At 38.3% G+C, this 21,458-nt stretch overlaps 1 protein-coding gene across 1 annotated transcript in view; it reads right to left on the bottom strand.

The window, feature by feature from the left end:
• gatad2b (GATA zinc finger domain containing 2B) overlaps positions 1–21,458 on the bottom strand; it is a 54,074-nt gene that overhangs the window by 31,687 nt on the left and 929 nt on the right. The gene's annotated exons all lie outside the window — the stretch shown is intronic.

Below are 21,458 nucleotides of genomic sequence, written 5' to 3'. Positions count from 1 at the left end.
TGATCTGATCTGATGACACTCACTGACATCTGAAGAACAACACTTGTTTTTACAGCCAACACACACACACACACACACACACACACACACACACACACACACACACACACACACACACACACACACACACACACACACACACACACACACACACACACACACACACACACACACACACACACACACACACACAGCTGTTACTGGACATAGACATTATATTTGATATTTAACCCTTATTACCTATAGAAGTGCATTGCATTTTTTTAAACGGTATTAAAATTGATACCGTTGTTGGTCACCAATAAAAATCTTTGTTGACCATGACGGCATCGACCAATTAGTGACTAAATGACCAAAGTTGGCAGCCCTACTCTGCATTAACTTTTACTTTTTCAGCACAATAAAAACTAATATGTTCAATAACATTTAACGTATCAAAAAAGTTAAGTTTTATTCTTTCAGCCTTTACACATTTCTATAGATACCTGTGGAGGGAGGTCATGTCTATTATTCAACCAACATCTACCACCAGGACTGATCAAAGCCCATCCATCCATCCATCCATCCATTCACTCATCCATCCATCCATCCATCCATCCATCCATCCATCCATCCATTCATCCATCCATTCATCCATCTCTCTGTGCTTAGACTCTGTGTGGGTTCAACATGTAGAAAACAAACACACTTTGACCATCAATACTTCACTGTGACATCACCGAGGCCGTAGAGGAGGAAAGCCCTAGCAACAGTGGAGCATCCATGAAGGGATGCAGATCAACAGCCAATAGGATTTAAGGAGAACACGCTGGAGGTGTTTGTTGTTGGCTGATGGAAACGTCCCATTCAGCAGGACCACACCCCCTCACACACATGCACACACACACACCTGGAGCACAGACTGCACTCTTTAATGAAGCAGACACTAGCTCATTGTGTGGTTGCTATGACAACCAGTCATCTATTTTTAAGCCATTCCACTGATCAATTCCAGCTCTGCTGTTGCCTCAGGGTGGGAGGGGCGGGGCCTGATCCAGATCAATGAATGGGTGAGGGTCTACAAGGTGAGAGGGTGAACAAGATGAGGGTGAACAAGGTGAGAGGGTGAACAGGGTAGGAGGCTGAACAGGGTGAGAGGGTGAACAGGAAAAGAGGGTGAACAGGGTAGGAGAGTGAACAGGATAAGAGGGTGAACAGGGTAGGAGGGTGAACAGGGTAGGAGGGTGAACAGGGTGAGAGGGTGAACAGGGTGAGAGGGTGAACAAGGTGAGAGGGTGAACAAGGTGAGAGGGTGAACAAGGTTTGCATTGTGAGAGTGAACAGGGTGAGAGGGTGAACAAGGTAAGAGAGTGAACAAGGTGAGAGGGTGGAGAGGGTGAACAGGGTGAGAGGGTGAACAAGGTGAGCATTGAGAGAGTGAACAGGGTGAGAGGGTGAACAGGGTGATAGGGTGAACAAGGTGAGAGGGTGAACAGGGTGAGAGGGTGAACAGGGTGATAGGGTGAACAAGGTGAGCATTGTGAGCATTGTGAGAGTGAACAGGGTGAGAGGGTGAACAAGGTGAGAGGGTGAACAAGGTGAGCATTGTGAGAGTGAACAGGGTGAGAGGGTGAACAAGGTCTGAGGGTGAACAAGGTGAGCATTGTGAGAGTGAACAGGGTGAGAGGGTGATAGGGTGAACAAGGTGAGAGGGTGAACAGGGTGAGAGGGTGAACAGGGTGAGAGGGTGAACAGGGTGGGCATTGTGAGAGTGAACAGGGTGAGAGGGTGAACAGGGTAGGAGGGTGAACAAGGTGAGAGGGTGAACAGGGTAGGAGGGTGAACAGGGTAGGAGGGTGAACAAGGTGAGAGGGTGAACAGGGTAGGAGGGTGAACAGGGTAGGAGGGTGAACAGGGTGAGAGGGTGAACAGGGTGAGAGGGTGAACAAGGTGAGAGGGTGAACAGGGTGAGAGGGTAAAAAAGGTGAGAGGGTGAACAGGGTGAGCATTGTGAGAGGGAACAAGGTAAGAGGGTGAACAGGGTAGGAGGGTGAACAAGGTGAGAGGGTGAACAGGGTAGGAGGGTGAACAGGGTAGGAGGGTGAACAAGGTGAGAGGGTGAACAGGGTAGGAGGGTGAACAGGGTAGGAGGGTGAACAGGGTAGGAGGGTGAACAGGGTGAGAGGGTGAACAAGGTGAGAGGGTGAACAGGGTGAGAGGGTGAAAAAGGTGAGAGGGTGAACAGGGTGAGCATTGTGAGAGTGAACAGGGTGAGAGGGTGAACAAGGTAAGAGGGTGAACAGGGTGAGAGGGTGAACAAGGTAAGAGGGTGAACAGGGTAGGAGGGTGAACAAGGTGAGAGGGTGAACAGGGTAGGAGGGTGAACAAGGTGAGAGGGTGAACAAGGTGAGAGGGTGAACAGGGTGAGCATTGTGAGAGTGAACAGGGTGAGAGGGTGAACAGGGTGAGCATTGTGAGAGTGAACAGGGTGAGAGGGTGAACAAGGTGAGAGGGTGAACAGGGTGAGCATTGTGAGAGGGTGAACAGGGTGATAGGGTGAACAAGGTGAGAGGGTGATAGGGTGAACAAGGTGAGAGGGTGAACAGGGTGAGAGGGTGAACAAGGTGAGAGGGTGAACAGGGTGATAGGGTGAAGAAGGTGAACATTGTGAGAGTGAACAGGGTGAGAGGGTGAACAAGGTAAGAGGGTGAGCATTGTGAGAGTGAACAGGGTGAGAGGGTGAACAGGGTGATAGGGTGAACAAGGTGAGAGGGTGAACAGGGTGATAGGGTGAACAGGGTGAACAGGGTGATAGGGTGAACAAGGTGAGAGGGTGAACATAGTGATAGGGTGAACAAGGTGAGAGGGTGAACAGGGTGATAGGGTGAACAAGGTGAGCATTGTGAGAGTGAACAGGGTGAGAGGGTGAACAAGGTAAGAGGGTGAACAGGGTGAGAGGGTGAACAAGGTGGTTCAACAAAAAGAGCAAAGGCTCATTTCGTTGTTCTGTGTGTTTTTGTGGGAGTTTAATCTAATTGTCAGTTATTTATTTGTACTTGTCTTGTGTGTTTATAGAGTAATTTTGTGTACTGTATATTTGTTTTCCTTTTGTGCATTTTCTGTACTTTCTCACATTTTTTCCCACTCATTTAGTTTTCAGTATTTTTTTTCTCATTTCTTTTCGGCCTAATTTTGTGTTTTCTTTGATGTAATTTGGTATATTTTTCTCATTTTGGTTGTTTTTGTGTGTTTTTGTTGAAGTTTGATATAATTATTAGTTTATTTGTACTTGTCCTGTGTGTTAATGGACAGTCTCTGAAAATGTGTGAAATGTGTCTACGTGAGTTTTATGGATCCAATGAGCACATGTTGATATTCTACTTGGTCACTTTCTCACTTCAAATGTTTTCAGAACTTTCAAAATAAAGGTGGAGAATCAACAGAGATATTTAGCCTCAGTGTGAACAAGGTTTTTAATGCTGGAGGTTCCAGATGCATCTTGGGAAACTTGGAAGTATACTTCAGTGGGAACACTCATCATTCTAATCATGCTATAGTATATAGTAGACAGTATATACTCATTGAGTTTGTAATGTGTAGCATGTTAGTGGGACATTTACTACACAGCCTTTCTGTGTTTCTCTAATGCTGACTTGTTCCTTCTCATGGAGCGTCACATATCTACCTTTTCCTTTCCTTTCAACATGTATGCACTAAATCAAACTAAATATTGATATGCTTTTATGGTAAAGACACACATCTAAGACAAAATGATCCAACAGTACAACATGTTCTCTACTTCCTGAGAACTGAATGGTGAACCATGTCCATCAGTCAGACATGGTTTACTTTAATAAACTACACGTTAACTAGCTCTGTGGTGAGTAGATGAACACATGAACAGTGACCTTTGAAAGGGAACGTTCTACGTAGCCTGGCACTAAGCTCTGTCCTGTGAACCTTGAAGTGAGCAGCATTGTTCTAGTGTTCTAAAAAGGCCCAGCTGTAGAAAAGCTCATTTAGGCCATGTTTGCACCACAACGTTTTGCTTCTGTTTCCATTCTTGTTTCCGAAAAGTTCCACATTCACACGGAAACGTTTTAAAAACAATCTCTGTTTACATGAGACCAGCCATGTAGGTAACCATGTAGCAACCATGTAGCCAGCATGTAGTAAACATGTAGCCAACATGTAGCCAGCATGTAGCCAACATGTAGCCAGCATGTAGCCAACATGTAGCCAACATGTAGCCAGCATGTAGCCAACATGTAGCCAACATGTAGCCAACATGTAGCCAACATGTAGCCAGCATGTAGCCAGCATGTAGCCAGCATGTAGCCAACATGTAGCCAGCATGTAGTCAGCATGTAGTCAGCATGTAGTCAGCATGTAGCAACCATGTAGTCAGCATGTAGCAACCATGTAGCAACCATGTAGCAAACATGTAGCAACCATGTAGCCAACATGTAGCCAACATGTAGCCAGCATGTAGCCAGCATGTAGCCAGCATGTAGCCAGCATGTAGCCAGCATGTAGCCAGCATGTAGCAACCATGTAGCAACCATGTAGCAACCATGTAGCCAACATGTAGCCAACATGTAGCCAACATGTAGCCAACATGTAGCCAGCATGTAGCCAGCATGTAGTCAGCATGTAGTCAGCATGTAGTCAGCATGTAGTCAGAATGTAGTCAGCATGTAGCAACCATGTAGCCAGCATGTAGCCAGCATGTAGCCAGCATGTAGCAACCATGTAGCCAGCATGTAGCAACCATGTAGCAACCATGTAGCCAGCATGTAGCAACCATGTAGCAACCATGTAGCCAGCATGTAGCAACCATGTAGCAACCATGTAGCAACCATGTAGCAACCATGTAGCAACCATGTAGCAACCATGTAGCAACCATGTAGTCAGCATGTAGTCAGCATGTAGTCAGCATGTAGTCAACATGTAGCAACCATGTAGCAACCATGTAGCAACCATGTAGTCAGCATGTAGTCAGCATGTAGTCAGCATGTAGTCAGCATGTAGTCAACATGTAGTCAACATGTAGCAACCATGTAGCAACCATGTAGTCAGCATGTAGTCAACATGTAGTCAACATGCAGCAACCATGTAGTCAACATGCAGCAACCATGTAGTCAACATGTAGCAACCATGTAGTAAACATGTAGTCAGCATGTAGTCAGCATGTAGTCAGCATGTAGTCAGCATGTAGTAAACATGTAGTAAACATATAGTCAGCATTTAGTAAACATGTAGTAAACATGTAGTCAGCATGTAGTAAACATGTAGTAAACATGTAGTCAGCATGTAGTAAACATGTAGTAAACATGTAGTCAGCATGTAGTAAACATGTAGTAAACATGTAGTCAGCATGTAGTAAACATGTAGTAAACATGTAGTCAGCATGTAGTAAACATGTAGTCAGCATGTAGTAAACATGTAGTCAGCATGTAGTAAACATGTAGTAAACATGTAGTCAGCATGTAGTAAACATGTAGTCAGCATGTAGTAAACATGTAGTCAGCATGTAGTAAACATGTAGTCAGCATGTAGTAAACATGTAGTCAGCATGTAGTAAACATGTAGTAAACATGTAGTAAACATGTAGTAAACATGTAGTAAACATGTAGTCAGCATGTAGTAAACATGTAGTCAGCATGTAGTAAACATGTAGTCAGCATGTAGTAAACATGTAGTAAACATGTAGTCAGCATGTAGTAAACATGTAGTCAGCATGTAGTCAACATGTAGTAAACATGTAGTCAGCAAGTAGTAAACATGTAGTAAACATGTAGTCAGCATGTAGTCAGCATGTAGTCAGCATGTAGTCAGCATGTAGTAAACATGTAGTAAACATGTAGTAAACATGTAGTCAGCATGTAGTCAGCATGTAGTAAACATGTAGTAAACATGTAGTAAACATGTAGTCAGCATGTAGTAAACATGTAGTAAACATGTAGTCAGCATGTAGTCAGCAAGTAGTCAACATGTAGTCAGCATGTAGTAAACATGTAGCAAACATGTAGTCAACATGTGGTCAGCATGTAGTCAGCATGTAGTCAGCATGTAGTCAGCATGTAGTAAACATGTAGTAAACATGTAGTAAACATGTAGTAAACATGTAGTCAGCATGTAGTAAACATGTAGTCAGCATGTAGTCAGCATGTAGTAAACATGTAGTAAACATGTAGTAAACATGTAGTCAGCATGTAGTAAACATGTAGTAAACATGTAGTAAACATGGAGTCAACATGTAGTAAACATGTAGTAACCATGCCAGGCCAATAGATGGAGGTGTGATGTATCAATGAACCATGTGCAGAGACAACACAAGTTGTTGATTTATTTCATCATCATTCAGATCAGTGGAAACTAGGGATGTAACGATTCACTCAACTCTTGATACGATTTGATTCATGATACTGGGTTCACGATACGATTCTCTCAATTTATTTTACAAAATGGGACTGTAGAAAAATGATGACTGAAAAATATATCATTATTTTTTTGGGGGGAAAAACTATAAAAAAAAAAAAAACTATACCGTTTTCCTTTTATTTTTTCATTGTCAAAAGAATCCCTTGATAAACTATTTAAAACAATGCAATTTAACTAAAAATAAATCTTAAATGAAAAAAATAAAGGAATAATACAAATGAAGAAGAAGCCTATTCATTTAACTTCTGGTTCTATAGTAAACAATGCAAAACTGCATAATAATTATTTTTAAAAGTGCAACTGAAAATGTATTTTGTGCCTTAACAATTGGACTTAAAAAAAAACAAACAGTCATTTCACTGAATTTATGTCAGATATTTGTTTGGACCAGCAGATGGCGCTGGTAACCCAGTGGTCGGTTGGCATGCAGATATCTTGCAGAGAAGAAGAGATGCTATGCTAGCAGACAGAGCTAATAGAAAAACAAGACTTTTACAGATATTCACGTAATATTACAGGTATTTTTTGGTGGTAAAGGGGTAAGGAATAATTTATGAACATGTTTAAAAGTAGAAGGCGGCCAGAAAGAAAGTAGTAGCAGATTCCCCCTGCCGCCAACGCTTCTGGATAGCGCCCTCTGCTGGTTAAAAAAAAGAACTGCGATTCAATTTTCACAGTATCGATGTGAATCGTGATACTTATGAATCAATTTTTAACTGCCTTACGATTAATTGTTACATCCCTAGTGGAAACGTATTTCATGTCTGCACCAGATTCTGACCAATCACAGAGCTGCACTCATACTTAGAGCTCGGCTTAATTTCTATCTTTTTAACACAGACTTGGGTTGGATGCTGCGTGGTGCACTGAGAATGAACGGTCAGCTGTGTTTCAATAAGCGAAAGATGACGCACTCATTTGCTGAGCGAATGGAGGCTGTGCTCTAGTAAATGAATAAATTGTTATAAAAAGCATAAACAACTTGTTTTTGACTCGTTGTGTTGCTGTGTGTGTTACATATGTACAGAGCAGCTCTCTGACCTGTGTGTTACAGCAGTAAACCTCTATGTAGCATCTGTAGCTTAACATGAAGTTGTTTGTCATGTTTTTAGTCGTGGCTATTAAATAAAGCTGAATTATTAAAAAAAAAACTCACCTACAGATGTGAATAGTGTAGCATCAATGGGTTCAGGATTAAAAAGTCATGAGCTTTATTCTGGTTGGGGTCATATTCTGACGGCTATGGGCTGGATCGGGTCTAACTTTGTAGGTCTGAGTCAAGCTAATGCTAAAGCTAACATCTAAAGAGGTCTGTGACAGTTTTGTTTCCCGGTTTACATGGAAACGGAGGGGGTAGCGTTTTCAAAAACTTCCACTCTGGAGCCCGTTTTTAAAAAGTGCTGTTTTCAAGCATCGTTGTTTACACACTGTTGCCGTGTAAATGCACCAACAAAACTTTCGCATTTTAACTAGAAAATTTTCTTGTGTAAACAGGGCCTTAAAATGCTGTTAGCATCAGTTAGCACTGGTGCGTTCATGGAGTAGAACCAATTGTCTACTGGCCCTGGTTTGAATGAGCTGCAGAGGTGGAGGAAACCACACGAAGCCCAGGTTCCTCTATCATGGGGTGGGGGGCTCCCTCTGCTCCTCCCTCTGCTCCTCTAGAACTTTATCTGCTCCTCTAGAACTTTATCTGCTCCTCTAGCTCCTGAAGTTCAGAGGACAGGACGTTTGTCTTTGTGAGGAGAAGCGAGTGTACTGAACCAGTCTGAGCCGGTTTGTAACCTCAGGGTCTGAAATGATCTCCTAATGTGTAGCCGTTAGTGGTCACCACGTCACAGCCTGAGAGAGAGCGTGTGCAGAGAGAAGGGGGCGGGGCCACCACCACTGTTTTCACAGCAGAAAGAAGGAAAATGTCTCCTTTCAGAGCTGGCACTTTGACAACAACTTGGGGCCACAGGGTGTGGCCACACACACACACACACACACACATTTCACTTTCCAGACATGTTCAGCACTTATAAACCCTTTCTACCACTTTTACACCTAATGTCACATATTTTGATCCATTATTGTCAGATTTTATGCTTATTTTTGCCAATTTCACCATTTGTCATGCCCATTATATTTATACTAATTGTTCCTACTTTTTTAAATTACCCCTCCCCTCATTATAAGGCCAATATGAACCCTTTTTACCACTTTTTCTCTGTTTTTATCCACTCTAACTGTCACGGGCATGTGTGGGTGCAGACCCAAATGCAGGGACGGAGGCGGAGCTCAGGTGCATCATACCAGTATTTATTGTTACCACCGGCATGGTCAGTCCAGGGAGGCAGAGGCCATCAGAAAAACACAAAAAGCAAAACCCTAGCCCAGGTCACAAGTGCTAACAGAACCGAAGAACTATGATCACAGCAAAAGTAATGTCCCAGCACTGAAGTGAACCAAAGCCTCCACATTTATACTCAGCAGTTTAATCATTGCAGCTGGAGGTCAATCAGCAGGAGAAGGCTGCTGGGAGGGAGTCCAAGATCTCCTGCCTGCCCTCCAAAATAAAACCCCATCGTGACAATAATTTACAACTTTTAACCAATTTCTGTGGTTTTTAAAATCCATTTCACCACCTTTTCTGGTCACTTTGAACCATTTTATTAATGATTAAAACCAGGATTTCCATCTGTAAGATGAATGATAATAAATGTTCCTGGATAACAGTGGATATTATTCAGATTAGGGCTGGGCGATATATCGAATATACTCGATATATCGCAGCTTGTAGTCTGTGCGGTGTTGAAAATGACCATACCGTTAAACTCGCGGACTTTTTTTTTTTTTTTTTTTTTTGATTTTTTTTTTTAATATCTTAGTGGCATTATGCACAAAAGGTGCACTTAAATTTAGTGTTGTTTTGAAATGTCATCTTAATGACAACATGCACAAAAGGGCACTATTTGTTTTAAAATATTGTAGTGGCATTATGTACAAAAAGTGCACTTTAATTTTGTGTTTTGAAATGCCATGTGAGTTGCATCCTGCACTAATGTCTTGTTTTGAAATGTCTGTGACAATTTTGCACAAAACGTGCACTTTCTGTTGACAATTTTATGTTTGAGCCACTCACTGTTTAATAAATACAGTTATGTCAACTTTGACTTAGTTGTGATATCCCCTTTTTTGCATGAAAGTTTAAAATTGGCATATATTAATGCAGTATGATCAAGAATGTTTTAATGTAGACATATAGAATCATCATACTGGTGTGATTTTGTGCATCAAAGTGTTAATTCAAGGGTAATGCAAAATATCGAGATATATATCGTGTATCGTGACATGGCCTAAAAATATCGCGGTATTTATAAAAGGCCATATCGCCCAGCCCTAATTCAGATGAATAAATAAATGTGGTTATCACAGATTCATAGAACAATAGACCATCATTTTACTGACTTTATGGATGGACCCCAAAAATCTCTCCTTTATTCCCCCTTATAGATGGTCCTGTCTCCACATGACTGTTCTTCAATGTTCATGTCTGTGTTCAACCACCTTCAGCTACAGTGGGGGTCCCTGCTCTCTGGAACCTTTATTTTGGAGGGTCCCCACTCTCTGGAACCTTTATTTTGGAGGGTCCCCACTCTCTGGGACCTTTATTTTGGAGGTCTCTGGGGGCTGAACAGGTTGAGAACCACTGCTCTAAACTTTTCCTAATTCCATACTGAACCTGTTTCTGTTCTTCGTTTACACATTTCCTGTTCTTTCTCTAATCAGATGTTATCACTGGTTATTAAACATCTGAATGAAGCCAAACATGTTTAAAATGGTAATAAATGAGTTAATAAATGTAATACATTTTGTATCTGAGATGTGTGTGAAGTCATGTGAGATCATGTAACACGTCTACTTGTCACACATTCAACCATCTGTTCACTGACAACAACAGAATGAAAACATGTGATAATTTCCCAAAACATATCTGGAAGGCCATGTTACGTGTCATATTGTTATTTCTGTTTGAGGAAGAGAATTGTATGATTTCCGTCTGTTATTCATAATCACAAAAATAGCCAGTGTGTGTCCTACTGCTAATAACAGAACCCATTACTTACTTATTATTTTCACTGACACAAAGTTCCAATTATAGGACAATAAGTTAATCCTCAAAGTGGAATATTAATAATAGAATTATAGATAACTGTCACAGTCCTACCAAACACAAGTTGGATAATAAGTGTTTCACTCAAACATCTGCATGTTGGAACAAGTTGGATTCATTTTTTTGTCTTAAACCAATCAAATTCCAGCCTTAGTTTAAGGTGCTTTCCACCAAAAAATAGTTTCAGAATGTATTGAAAAAAATAAAATTTACTTTAAAAAAGTTAGTTTCAATCAATTCAAGGAAAATAAAAATAAAAATATACACCAAATTAGTTTACTTTCTTCTTCTTAGTTTTTCAAACTAAATCTGTGCTGTCAGAGAAGTCAGAATAAGAGACAAAGTTTATCTTTTATGGGCATGTATTTATAGTATATATGTAAAACATTTAATGTGATTGTGTATATAACAATTCTCAAACTGGTTTTAGAGATATTTACCAGTGAGACAAACTAATAAAAGAAGTCAGGGCACTTTAAGAATATTTTTTTAAATTTAGATAAACTCACCGACTCTCACTTACTTTACACAGAAATCCATCCTGCTTCCAACCAGGAAGACATTTACAAACGTCAACAGATAATCACATGGTGCACACAGGGCACGCTAACGGACCATGCTAACCATGCTTTATTTCTTCTCATGTATTCCAAATAAACACATTCTATTCTCTTCATACTAGGGGTGTTTATCACCATGAATTTGACAATACATAACTGAACCATGCGATATATGTATATGGCAATATCAATAATTACAAATTTCACCTTTTCAAGTACAAAATTGTATGAAATACAATTTATTTCATTTATTTATTTATTTTATTTGTGAGTACAAGTAAATGGTAACTGACTCTAATTTAAGCATCAATATAAAAAACAAGTATGGTTATCAAACTGTCAAATTACATTTTGATTCTGTTAAGTTATTAAATTATTTTAAAAAGTAACCACACATATATCTATAAAAGTGCCCACTGCCCATTATGTTTTATAAAAATAAAGTGTAATCAACTTACAGCTAAAATGCATTGAGTGAGGTAGTTAAACAAGGTCTGATGTGGTTTGAGTGCTATGCTAATGTTAGCGACATCAAACGATTAAAAAAAAATCTATTTGGACATTTCTATTGATTGATACGATAATCACGAGCTGAAATATTGCAATATAACACTGAATAGGTTGTTGCTTACACCCTTACGTCATACAAGTGTTACTAGTACCAGTTTTTATCATAATCCCAGTGGAAAACATTGACACGGAACAAAAACAACATTCAACATAAAAGCTACAGACAACAATAAGTAACTTAAAAAGGGCAGTATTGTAAAAAAAATGACTTTCTAATGGTTTTGCTACAGTGATATACATTCCTTTAGTCTCATTCAGAGGGACAACGTGGAAAAGGTCTGACTAAGAATAACTCAGTTTGTGTTGTCCTTTAGTTCTTTTTTTCCAGTCTTTTGTCTGTAGGAACACATTCTCAGTCTCAGTACAACCGTTTCAGTGGGAACTTCCAGTTTACAAAATAAAAGTCAGTTGGAGCAACATTATTAGAATGTTACATTCGAAAGGTGCATTCACCTCTAATGCGACCGCAGCGCTGCAGTAGCTTCCATCACCTCTGAGGGGTCGCTTGCATATACTGGTGCTTTTTGGTCACTCCACTACATCGCTCCAGTGACGCAATCACCAGGAAACAATGTGTGTGTGTGTGTGTGTGTGTGTGTGTGTGTGTGTGTTGAGCCGGTGACATGGTAGAGAGAAAGAGAGAGAGGGTTGATCACTTTTTTCCTTCTTGCTCCGCTTTTACGGTTTAAATGATCAACTTACAGAGATATTAAAGGATGCGTTCACTCAGAATGTGTTATGATCAGTAGTTACTGTGGTTTTCCAGAAGTTAACCACTTTAATTTTGCCCCAATAAATTGAGGAAATTGTACAGCCCTGCGCTGCAGCCGTCTGAACGGGAGGGAACAAGGAGGGGCTACAGCCTCCGCTCTACAGACAGTGAAGGACGAAGGATTTGTTGCTATAAGTCGATTAAAAAGTTCAGATTTCTCTACTCGTTGCTTAAATCATGCGTCGCTTGAGAGGAGATAACTTGATGTTGCTTCATTTACATTGATTTTAATGTAATCGAGTCACTTCAGTCGCGTTCGGTGTGAACGCTAGGGATGGGCGATATTGACAAAAAAAAATGTATTCCAATAATTTCTGGTATTTATCACGATAACGACAAAAATCATGGTAAATAAAAACTATAAATTAAAAATAGAAAAAATTCACAACATAGTGTAAACAGGTTCTTTACAAACATAAATAAATGTTAATAAATCAACATTAGATATATTTAAAAAGGCTACAATAACTGCTGACTCATAGAGTTCATGAGCTGATATTTTATGGAATATATTAGTGCATATGGATCACTCTATTAGTGCTATTGTATGTAATTCATTTATTTTTTTAAACACATGAAAAGCAAAAATAACTCCACTAATGTTTTTACTGTTGATGAATCTTGTTTCATTTATCTGATAATGAGTTACATAAAGTTATGTTAATAAATAACTATGATTTCCTATAATAAAACCAGATCAAGCTGATGATGTAATCATTCAGTATATTTATGTGTAATAATATCAATAGTTACATTAGCTTAATGGGACCAGCTTTGTCTGTGAACACGTGAAATATCATTAAAAATATTGTGTTTCACAAGTTGGGACGAATGAATAGTGACATTATTTATGCTGATATTTATTTCACACAATGTGTGACATGTTTATCTTTTATTCTTCCATAAAAGTGTTAAATCTGACCATAAATAAATCTATGGTTCTCTGTGGTTTTATTTGGTCTATTATTACTAATATGGAGTGGTTAGCATTAGCTATTAGCTCAGTCTGTGTGTTAGCTTAGCATAGTTAGCTTTAGTTGAGTTTCCAGTTCATAATGGTTGCTACAGGTTCATCTCTGTCTCTGTGTTTGTAGAACTTTAGGTGGATCTGATGGAGGAACTAGGATTGGTTTACTTTGTTTATGTTTATCTGGTTTTAACCCAGTAGTGGTTTATGATGTATCGTAGCATAGTAGCTTCAGGTAGCCATGACGATCACCTCACACACACAGACAGCGGTGTGTGCGGGGAACTTCCATAAACAACGTTCTGCTCCAGAAAATAATAAGTTGTTGATAAACAGGGACAGTTTTGTTCCATGGAACAAGGTTTTTTTGGGGCATTCTTGGCTAAATTGAGGGACAAATGACACTCGCTAATTTCAGACATGAGAATTTATCCTTTATATCGAGGGATGATAAATTCTTACCGGTGAGAATGATTTTGACGATAAATCAAACGATAAAATATTGCACATTCCTAGCGAGCACACCCTAACAACATCTCATCAGAGCTACAGAACATAGGATCATTTAAATTAGTTTAGCTAAGTTGATCAAAACGTAATCAATAAACCTGATCAGATTCAGTAAACCATTGATCCCTGAGAGGAAATATGGTGCTATTAATGCTGTTCTCGTACATCTTTATATGACTTTATTTTTGACATACATTTACATTTTATTTATTAGTATTTATTTTGCTTCCTCACAGGAATTAAAAACTCATACCTTTAAAAATAAAAAAAAGATAAATATTTCTAAAAAAAAACTAAATAAAAAAAAATGAAGTGGAAAAAAATAAAAAGGAAATTGAAAAAAAAAAAATGTATTTTATAGGGCCCTGTATGAGCTCCTCAGCTAAAAAAAACACTGCTGTTTAATATAGAATATATAATATACTTCATTGTCATATATGTAAATGCAAACTGCACTACTTTTTCTGCTGCTTGAGTCTGCCATATTTGCGATCGTGTCGGGAGTCACTGCTCGGAGCCACGGCCCCATTGTTTACACCCAACAGCTGTTAGCACTCCGTGCTAATGCTACACCAGTCTATGCAGCGACACCCAACATCCCTCATGAACTGAGGAGGAAACAACGGGGATGCCATGTGTTTTACTGTCATGTGCAGTTTTTGGCTGAAAACAATAACAAGAGTGTGTGGATATTAAAAGATAATCACGAGTGATCAGCTGTTGTGTGTGGAGTCAGCGTCTATATATATATATATTAATACCAAGTAGGGGTGTAAATCACCAGCTTCATCACAATACTATGTCGATATGTTTGAGTGACGATACAATATTTGCCGATATCACAAAGCCTGCGATCGATATGATGTGATATTATACACCATCTCACACAATCATTTACATATTTATCAACTCCCAAAAATCAACTGAAATATGATTTGAGGTTTCAGACATTAAACAAACAGTATAAACACCATTCTGTAACATTTAACAAATGTTAGACTTTGAATTGTGTGAGTGATGAAAAGTATCTAGTAGTTTTATTTAAATTACTACATTGTAATACGTTTTTAATAATACAAAAATATGGCTTTAAAAACAGTTGATTTCACTGTAATGAACTGTAACCAGATGGAGAAAAAGTGTCACTAGCATGTTATTAATCTTATTATTATTTTTACATTTACAGAATTTGGTCGCAGCTTTTTTGGGTGGGGGTAGTGTACAACATAGCCACACATGCTAATGAATAATTGACTTAACTAACATACTGTAGTTTTGTATGAAGTAAAGATTGACAAAGACTAGAGATATATTTGCTAAATATTTTCAGGTTTTATTGTCAATATTAAGTTTTTGTGCAACAAGCAGTGGCTGAAATAACAGGTGATTTATTTTATATCATTTTAAAAGAACAACTTTTTTTAAATAACATTAAATCATAACAACAGGTTACATATATTCTATTTTTTATTTTACAGTAACATAACCAACTTCTCATCTGCATTGTTTCACCCCATGAATTAAATTGAGAGGGTCCAGCTCTGATAGTGGGGTCTCCTAACCCTCTTCCCCTGGTCAGGGGTCTGTAACCTTTACTCTACAAGGAACCATTGAACCTCATCTCACCTGGATTAAAGTCCTCCTGGAGCCATAAATACCTTCTCTATGAAGACAATACAGTGGATTACATTATATATAATTATATAGAATAATGTTTGATTTAATTTGATTTATATTCATAATGTAAATTAAAACTTAAAAACAGTTTAAAATGAAATAAATTGACATTAATAAATAAAACAGTATCTTCATCTTCAAATTCTTACACATCTCAGTTTATATGAACACAATGTTTATAAAGAAGATTTTTATAGTTAATGTATATGAAAGTCTATAAAAGTAACATGAATATAATAACACATGATCATGTATGGCATAATTTCTTACCACACATAAAACATACATATTTAACCTGTACATTGGTGGTTAAATGAATCTGTTCCCACACAATTAAAATCTGTATTTTCTTCCAGAAATAGTGTTTTTGTTGGTTTAGTTTCTTACCAGGGATTTAAAACTTAAGGTTAGTCACAGGTGGAGGAAAGTTGATGGTCTGTAGATGTTGTAGGAATGTGCTGAGTCATTGTACAACATGATTTATTTTGGGTTAACACATTATTATATCATGATTTTATTTGTCATTTATCATTAATAGCCTCTGTAAAAAAAATAACTATTTCAGTATATATATACATATTTATTTTATTTTTTTAAAGCTATAGGGAGCCATTGTATAAGAGTCAAAGGGCAACATTAGGCCCCAGAACCACAGGTTGCAGACCACTGCTCTGAGAGAACCACAGCTGAACATCTGTCCTGGTATCATAGTCCATCAGTTCTGGTCCTCCATGATGGTTCTGATGAGTGTGTACGCTCTATTGCTGAGCTCAGCACATTCTTCATTTTTACTGCTGCTCTCAATGTGAAGGTACACTCAGTGATCGACTCGTTATGTCTGGCTACGTTCACGGACCGCGTGCGCTCCAAAAGAGCACATTGGTGTTTATACTCTGAGCATTCACCGTTGCGTTACCTGCAGCCACGTTGCGTGAGCGTGCAGCGTCATCACCTGCAGCGCTTCGGTCAAACCAGCCTCCACTTCAAAACCCTTAGTCAACCTATCACCAGCCTATCAGCAGTGTCTGTCTGTAGACGGTTTTACGGTAGAGAGAGAAAGAGAAGTGTACTCTGTGGGACGTGACAAAGCGCTCAGCCGCTCCGTAAAAAAATAATGTCACCCTATACACACTCGCACACACTGAAAATATACTCGCACATGCGACCATTTTGGTCGCAGTCTCTAGGCCTGGACCGGCCGATCACTAGTAGTGATAGACGGATACATCTGCCAGCCGATATTATCAGACGATTTTTGCGTTTTTTATGTGTATTGACATTGGCCGATGCGGGCCAATATTTTTTACTTGTTCTACATCATGTTTTTAATATTTGTTAAATATTTTTTTACTTGTTGTCGTTCTACCTCACCTTTGTTAATTTCAATAAAAGTTATTTTTTTAAATTGAGACTCGTACCATTTGTTATCATGGCCATACCAGCGTGTCATATGATCCCGTTAGATCTGTGAAGATCAGCGGGTCTGGTCCTGGTCAGTAGATGATGGAGATCACTGAGAGTTCCAGGGGCCACAGGGGGGGGACAGTTACTGCAGTGGTATCTGTCATTGTGTCCTTGGGCAAGGCACTTCACCCACATTGTCTAGTATGAATGTAGTGTGTGAGTGAGTGGTGGTGGTGGTGGGAGAGTTTGAGTGTCTATGATAAAGCGCTATACAAAATTGATGCATTATCATTGTGTATTTTTTATGATGTAAATTGAGGAGCAAAAGTAGTATCGGCTCCAAATATCGGCTCAAGAAAATTGGGAGTCCGTATCGGTCATCGGCTAATGCTGATGGAAAAAAAATCGGTATCGACCTTAAAACATCCATATGGTTCTATCCCCAGTAGATAGTATATACTCATTAAGGGTGTAGTACGTTAGTGGGACATTTACTACACAGCCTGAGTCTGATTAGTGGGACACTCACTGATCCCTCGGCCAATCAGAAGAAAGATTACTACAGAGCAGGTGACCAGGTTGAATGCAGTGACAGTGGCCGTGGTGTAACTGTTAATACAGCATCTCCATTAGGGCAGTGGTCCCCAACCCCTGGGCCGTGGACCATGTGGAAATACTAAATATTTAAAAAAAAATAGTGAATTATATTTGATTTCAATGTATGATCCAACCAATTTATTCTTAAAAATGCTAATTTCTGCTTTTGTGCTCACATTATTATCATTATTATTATTATTGACTGCATTTGATCCGACTCAGACGCCAACAGGAAGTGTATTTATTATATGAACTGTTCACACAGCACCAGACACAGCAGAGCCACAGTCAGATAACAGACACACACAGTTCACAGATAAGTTTCTCTTATCTGTGTAATAGAGACGCTGCATTCACGGAGTAAACTACAGGATGCACTAATGCACAGCAATGGTTCTGACCCATTAACAGGTTAGAATATTACATTGTGTTAGAGCTGTAGATAGCTACACAACAGAACAGGCTTACTTTAGTAAATAAATGAGAGCATTTGGAGCAGAACTAAAAGAAGCTCCAAGAACATTGTATATTGATCAACCAGTGACAAAAGATCTGTGTTCAAAATAACACTGGTTCTGATATTATTAAAGAGTGAACTCAGAGGCTGTTGGCTTAAATATGACACTATTATGCATATTAGGGTGAGTATTGGCAAGGATGTTGCAATAAGATACGTATCGCGATACGTGCGTCATGATACGGTATTATCACGATATTCTACCCAGTTGCTGTATATGTTCATCAGAAGATATTGATCATTCAGAGGACACATTGAGTCAAAACATCCTATTTATTATTAGTGTTTTTGCACATTTTCACTGAAAAAAAAGAAAATACAGTGTTATACACTGTCATCATAAAATAAAGTGCAACAAGTTTCTTTTCACTGAAACTACTGTGTAGAAGTCTCTAAGTAACCATGACAACATAATGACGATATTGTAACAACTGTAAGTGAAAACATTAAGGATAAATCACCCTGAGTTACTAATAATACACAAAAATAAAAATAAAAAATATTTATCCTATTGTATCATTTTAGGCACTGATCTGAACAGATTATATGAAAATAAAATTTCTGTGCATACATAAATATTACAGACATTACACACTGCCAAATATAAAAAATTATAAAACTAAATAAATAAAAAATTGGCACCCAAAAAATTTGAACTGGTTATCAGTATAAAACACACCTGTCCACAAACTCCACTATGGCCAAGACCAAAGAGCTGTCAAAGGACACCAGAAACTAAACTGTAGACCTGCACCAGGCTGGGTAGAGTGAGTCTACAATAGGTAAACAGCTTGGTGTGAAGAAATCAATTGTGGGAGCAATTATTAGAAAATGGAAGACATACAAGACACTGATAATCTCCCTCCATCTGGGGCTCCAAGATCTCACCCCGTGGGGTCAAAATGATCACAAGAACGGTGAGCAAAAATCCCAGAACCACACGGGGGGACCTGGTGAATGACCTGCAGAGAGCTGGGACCAAAGTAACAAAGACCACCATCAGTAACACACTACGCCACCAGGGACTCAAATCCTGCAGTACCAGACGTGTCCCCCTGCTTAAGCCACTACATGTCCAGACCTGTCTGAAGTTTGCTAGAGAACATTTAGATGATCCAGAAGAGGATTGGGTGAAGGTCACGTGGTCAGATGAAACCAAAATAGAACTTTTTGGTAAAAACTAAACTCGTGTTTGGAGGATAAAGAACACCATACCAACTGTAAAGCATGGGGGTGGTAACATCATGCTTTGGGGCTGTTTCTCTGCAAAGGGACCAGGACGACAGATTTATGTAAAGGAAAGAACGAATGGGACCATGTGTCATGACAAACTGAGTGAAAACCTCCTTCCATCAACAAGGGCATTGAAGATGAAACATGGCTGGTCTTTCACAATTATCACAAACACATCGCCCTGGCAACAAAGGAGTGGCTTTGTAAGAAGCATTTCAAGGTCCTGGAGTGGCCTAGCCAGTCTCCAGTATTGAGATGAACTTTTGTTATTGACCAAATACATATTTTCCACCATTATTTGCAAATAAATAAATTAAAAATCCTACAATGTGATTTTCTGGATTTTTTCTCATTTGTCTCTCATAGTTGAGGTTTACCTATGATGAAAATTACAGGCCTCTCATCTTTTTAAGTGGGAGAACTTGCACAATTGGTGGCTGACTAATTACTTTTTTGCCCCACTGTATGTATGTGTATATATATATATATGTATACACATATATACATATATATAGGTAATTTTCTATAGACAGTGTCTCACAGGAGTGATCCTTGACCTGGGTTTCATTTATAATACATTGCGTAGAATCTAAACTAAAAATGTGCTTAACCCAAATCTAGGGCCCTATAAATTCAATTTTATTTTATTTTTTCCAAATTCCTTGTTTTCCACATTAATTTTACTTTATTTAGTTTATTTTAATATATATATATATATATATATATATATATATATATATATATATATATATATATATATATATATATATATATATATATATATTAGTTTTTAAGTCCTGTGAAGAAACAAAACAAATATTAACAAAATAAAACCATAGTTAAACAAAAATGTATGTCAATTACTACAATTATATAAGTTTTACTGACATGGGTTATTCTGACTGTTCATTTTTAATTATGTATATGTCATACAGAGATATATGAGCAGCATTAATGTCACAATTTATCCTCAGGGATCAATGGTTTACTGATGTTAAAAAGTTGCTAGTTAATAGGAACATAAAGATTTCCTATGAAATGTAATGAACATGAAACAATTGCATGAATTAAGAAAAAAAAAAGTGTTGCATGTAGAAACATTAAATGTCATTTTATTTCCATATTTAATTTTAAATGTTCTCAAATGTTTACTTTTGAAGCTAATAAGTTGGTATTCATGTTTACTGATTTGAACAGAAATTGAACAGTTAAACATTTCATTGTTGGTAAAACAATAACATGAAAATTCATGTTATTGTTTTATTTTGTTGTAACAAAGAGTTTTTATTCCTTTTTTTTATATTACGGAATTGTTCAACTTTGTAGCCACAGAAACTCGGAAAGTATATGACTGCTTTATTTTCAAAACTACTATTAAGTGACAAAGAAATGTTACATTTTGCAAACTGAGAAAAACTTCATTTACTTCATTGTCCATAGTTTGCATCTGTGTTTTTACTATTTTAGAATCACTTGATTGGACCTGGGAAAGAAGCTTTTTCTTAAACATTATCAGTTTTTATTGGCACTCTTTGTTACGAAGAGTATTGATTGTGAAACAAGAATTGGAATCAAATATATGAAAGCGGTGGCTGTTTGGATTATTCCATGTTTGAAGTATCTCAGCTTAAGAAAGCTCTGGTGACCCCTGGCACGCACACACACACCCTAAAACCATGATGCTGCAGATGTGCAGTGAACGCAGTGTGTAAGGAAGGAATGGAACCAATGTAACACTAAGAAAACATGATTAACTGACAGCACACACACACGCTGACACGCGCACACGTACCTACCTGGGAGGAGAAACCAACTTCTAACTAGTTACTAACTGAACTACTGAAAAGAAGCAGCCTGTTTCACTACTGTAGTTACTATTTGTGGAAGAATGCATTGTGGGTAAGAACATGTGAATACTTAAACAGGGAAGTAGATGTTCTATGTCGGTATTTAAAGTTTCAGGCTTGACTAGGGGGTGATCACAGTGGTGGTCTTGGTGAGTTCACCAGTGTTAACTAGTCTATCTGCTCCACAATGAGCTCAAATTAATCAAACTACAGCCTTTATGTAAA

This window comes from Gouania willdenowi, chromosome 11 (genome assembly GCF_900634775.1).
Source record: "Gouania willdenowi chromosome 11, fGouWil2.1, whole genome shotgun sequence".
Classification (NCBI taxonomy): Eukaryota; Metazoa; Chordata; class Actinopteri; order Blenniiformes; family Gobiesocidae; genus Gouania; species Gouania willdenowi.
The sequence above is the reverse complement of the archived record's forward strand: the minus strand, read 5'-3'. Positions and strand labels throughout refer to the sequence as shown.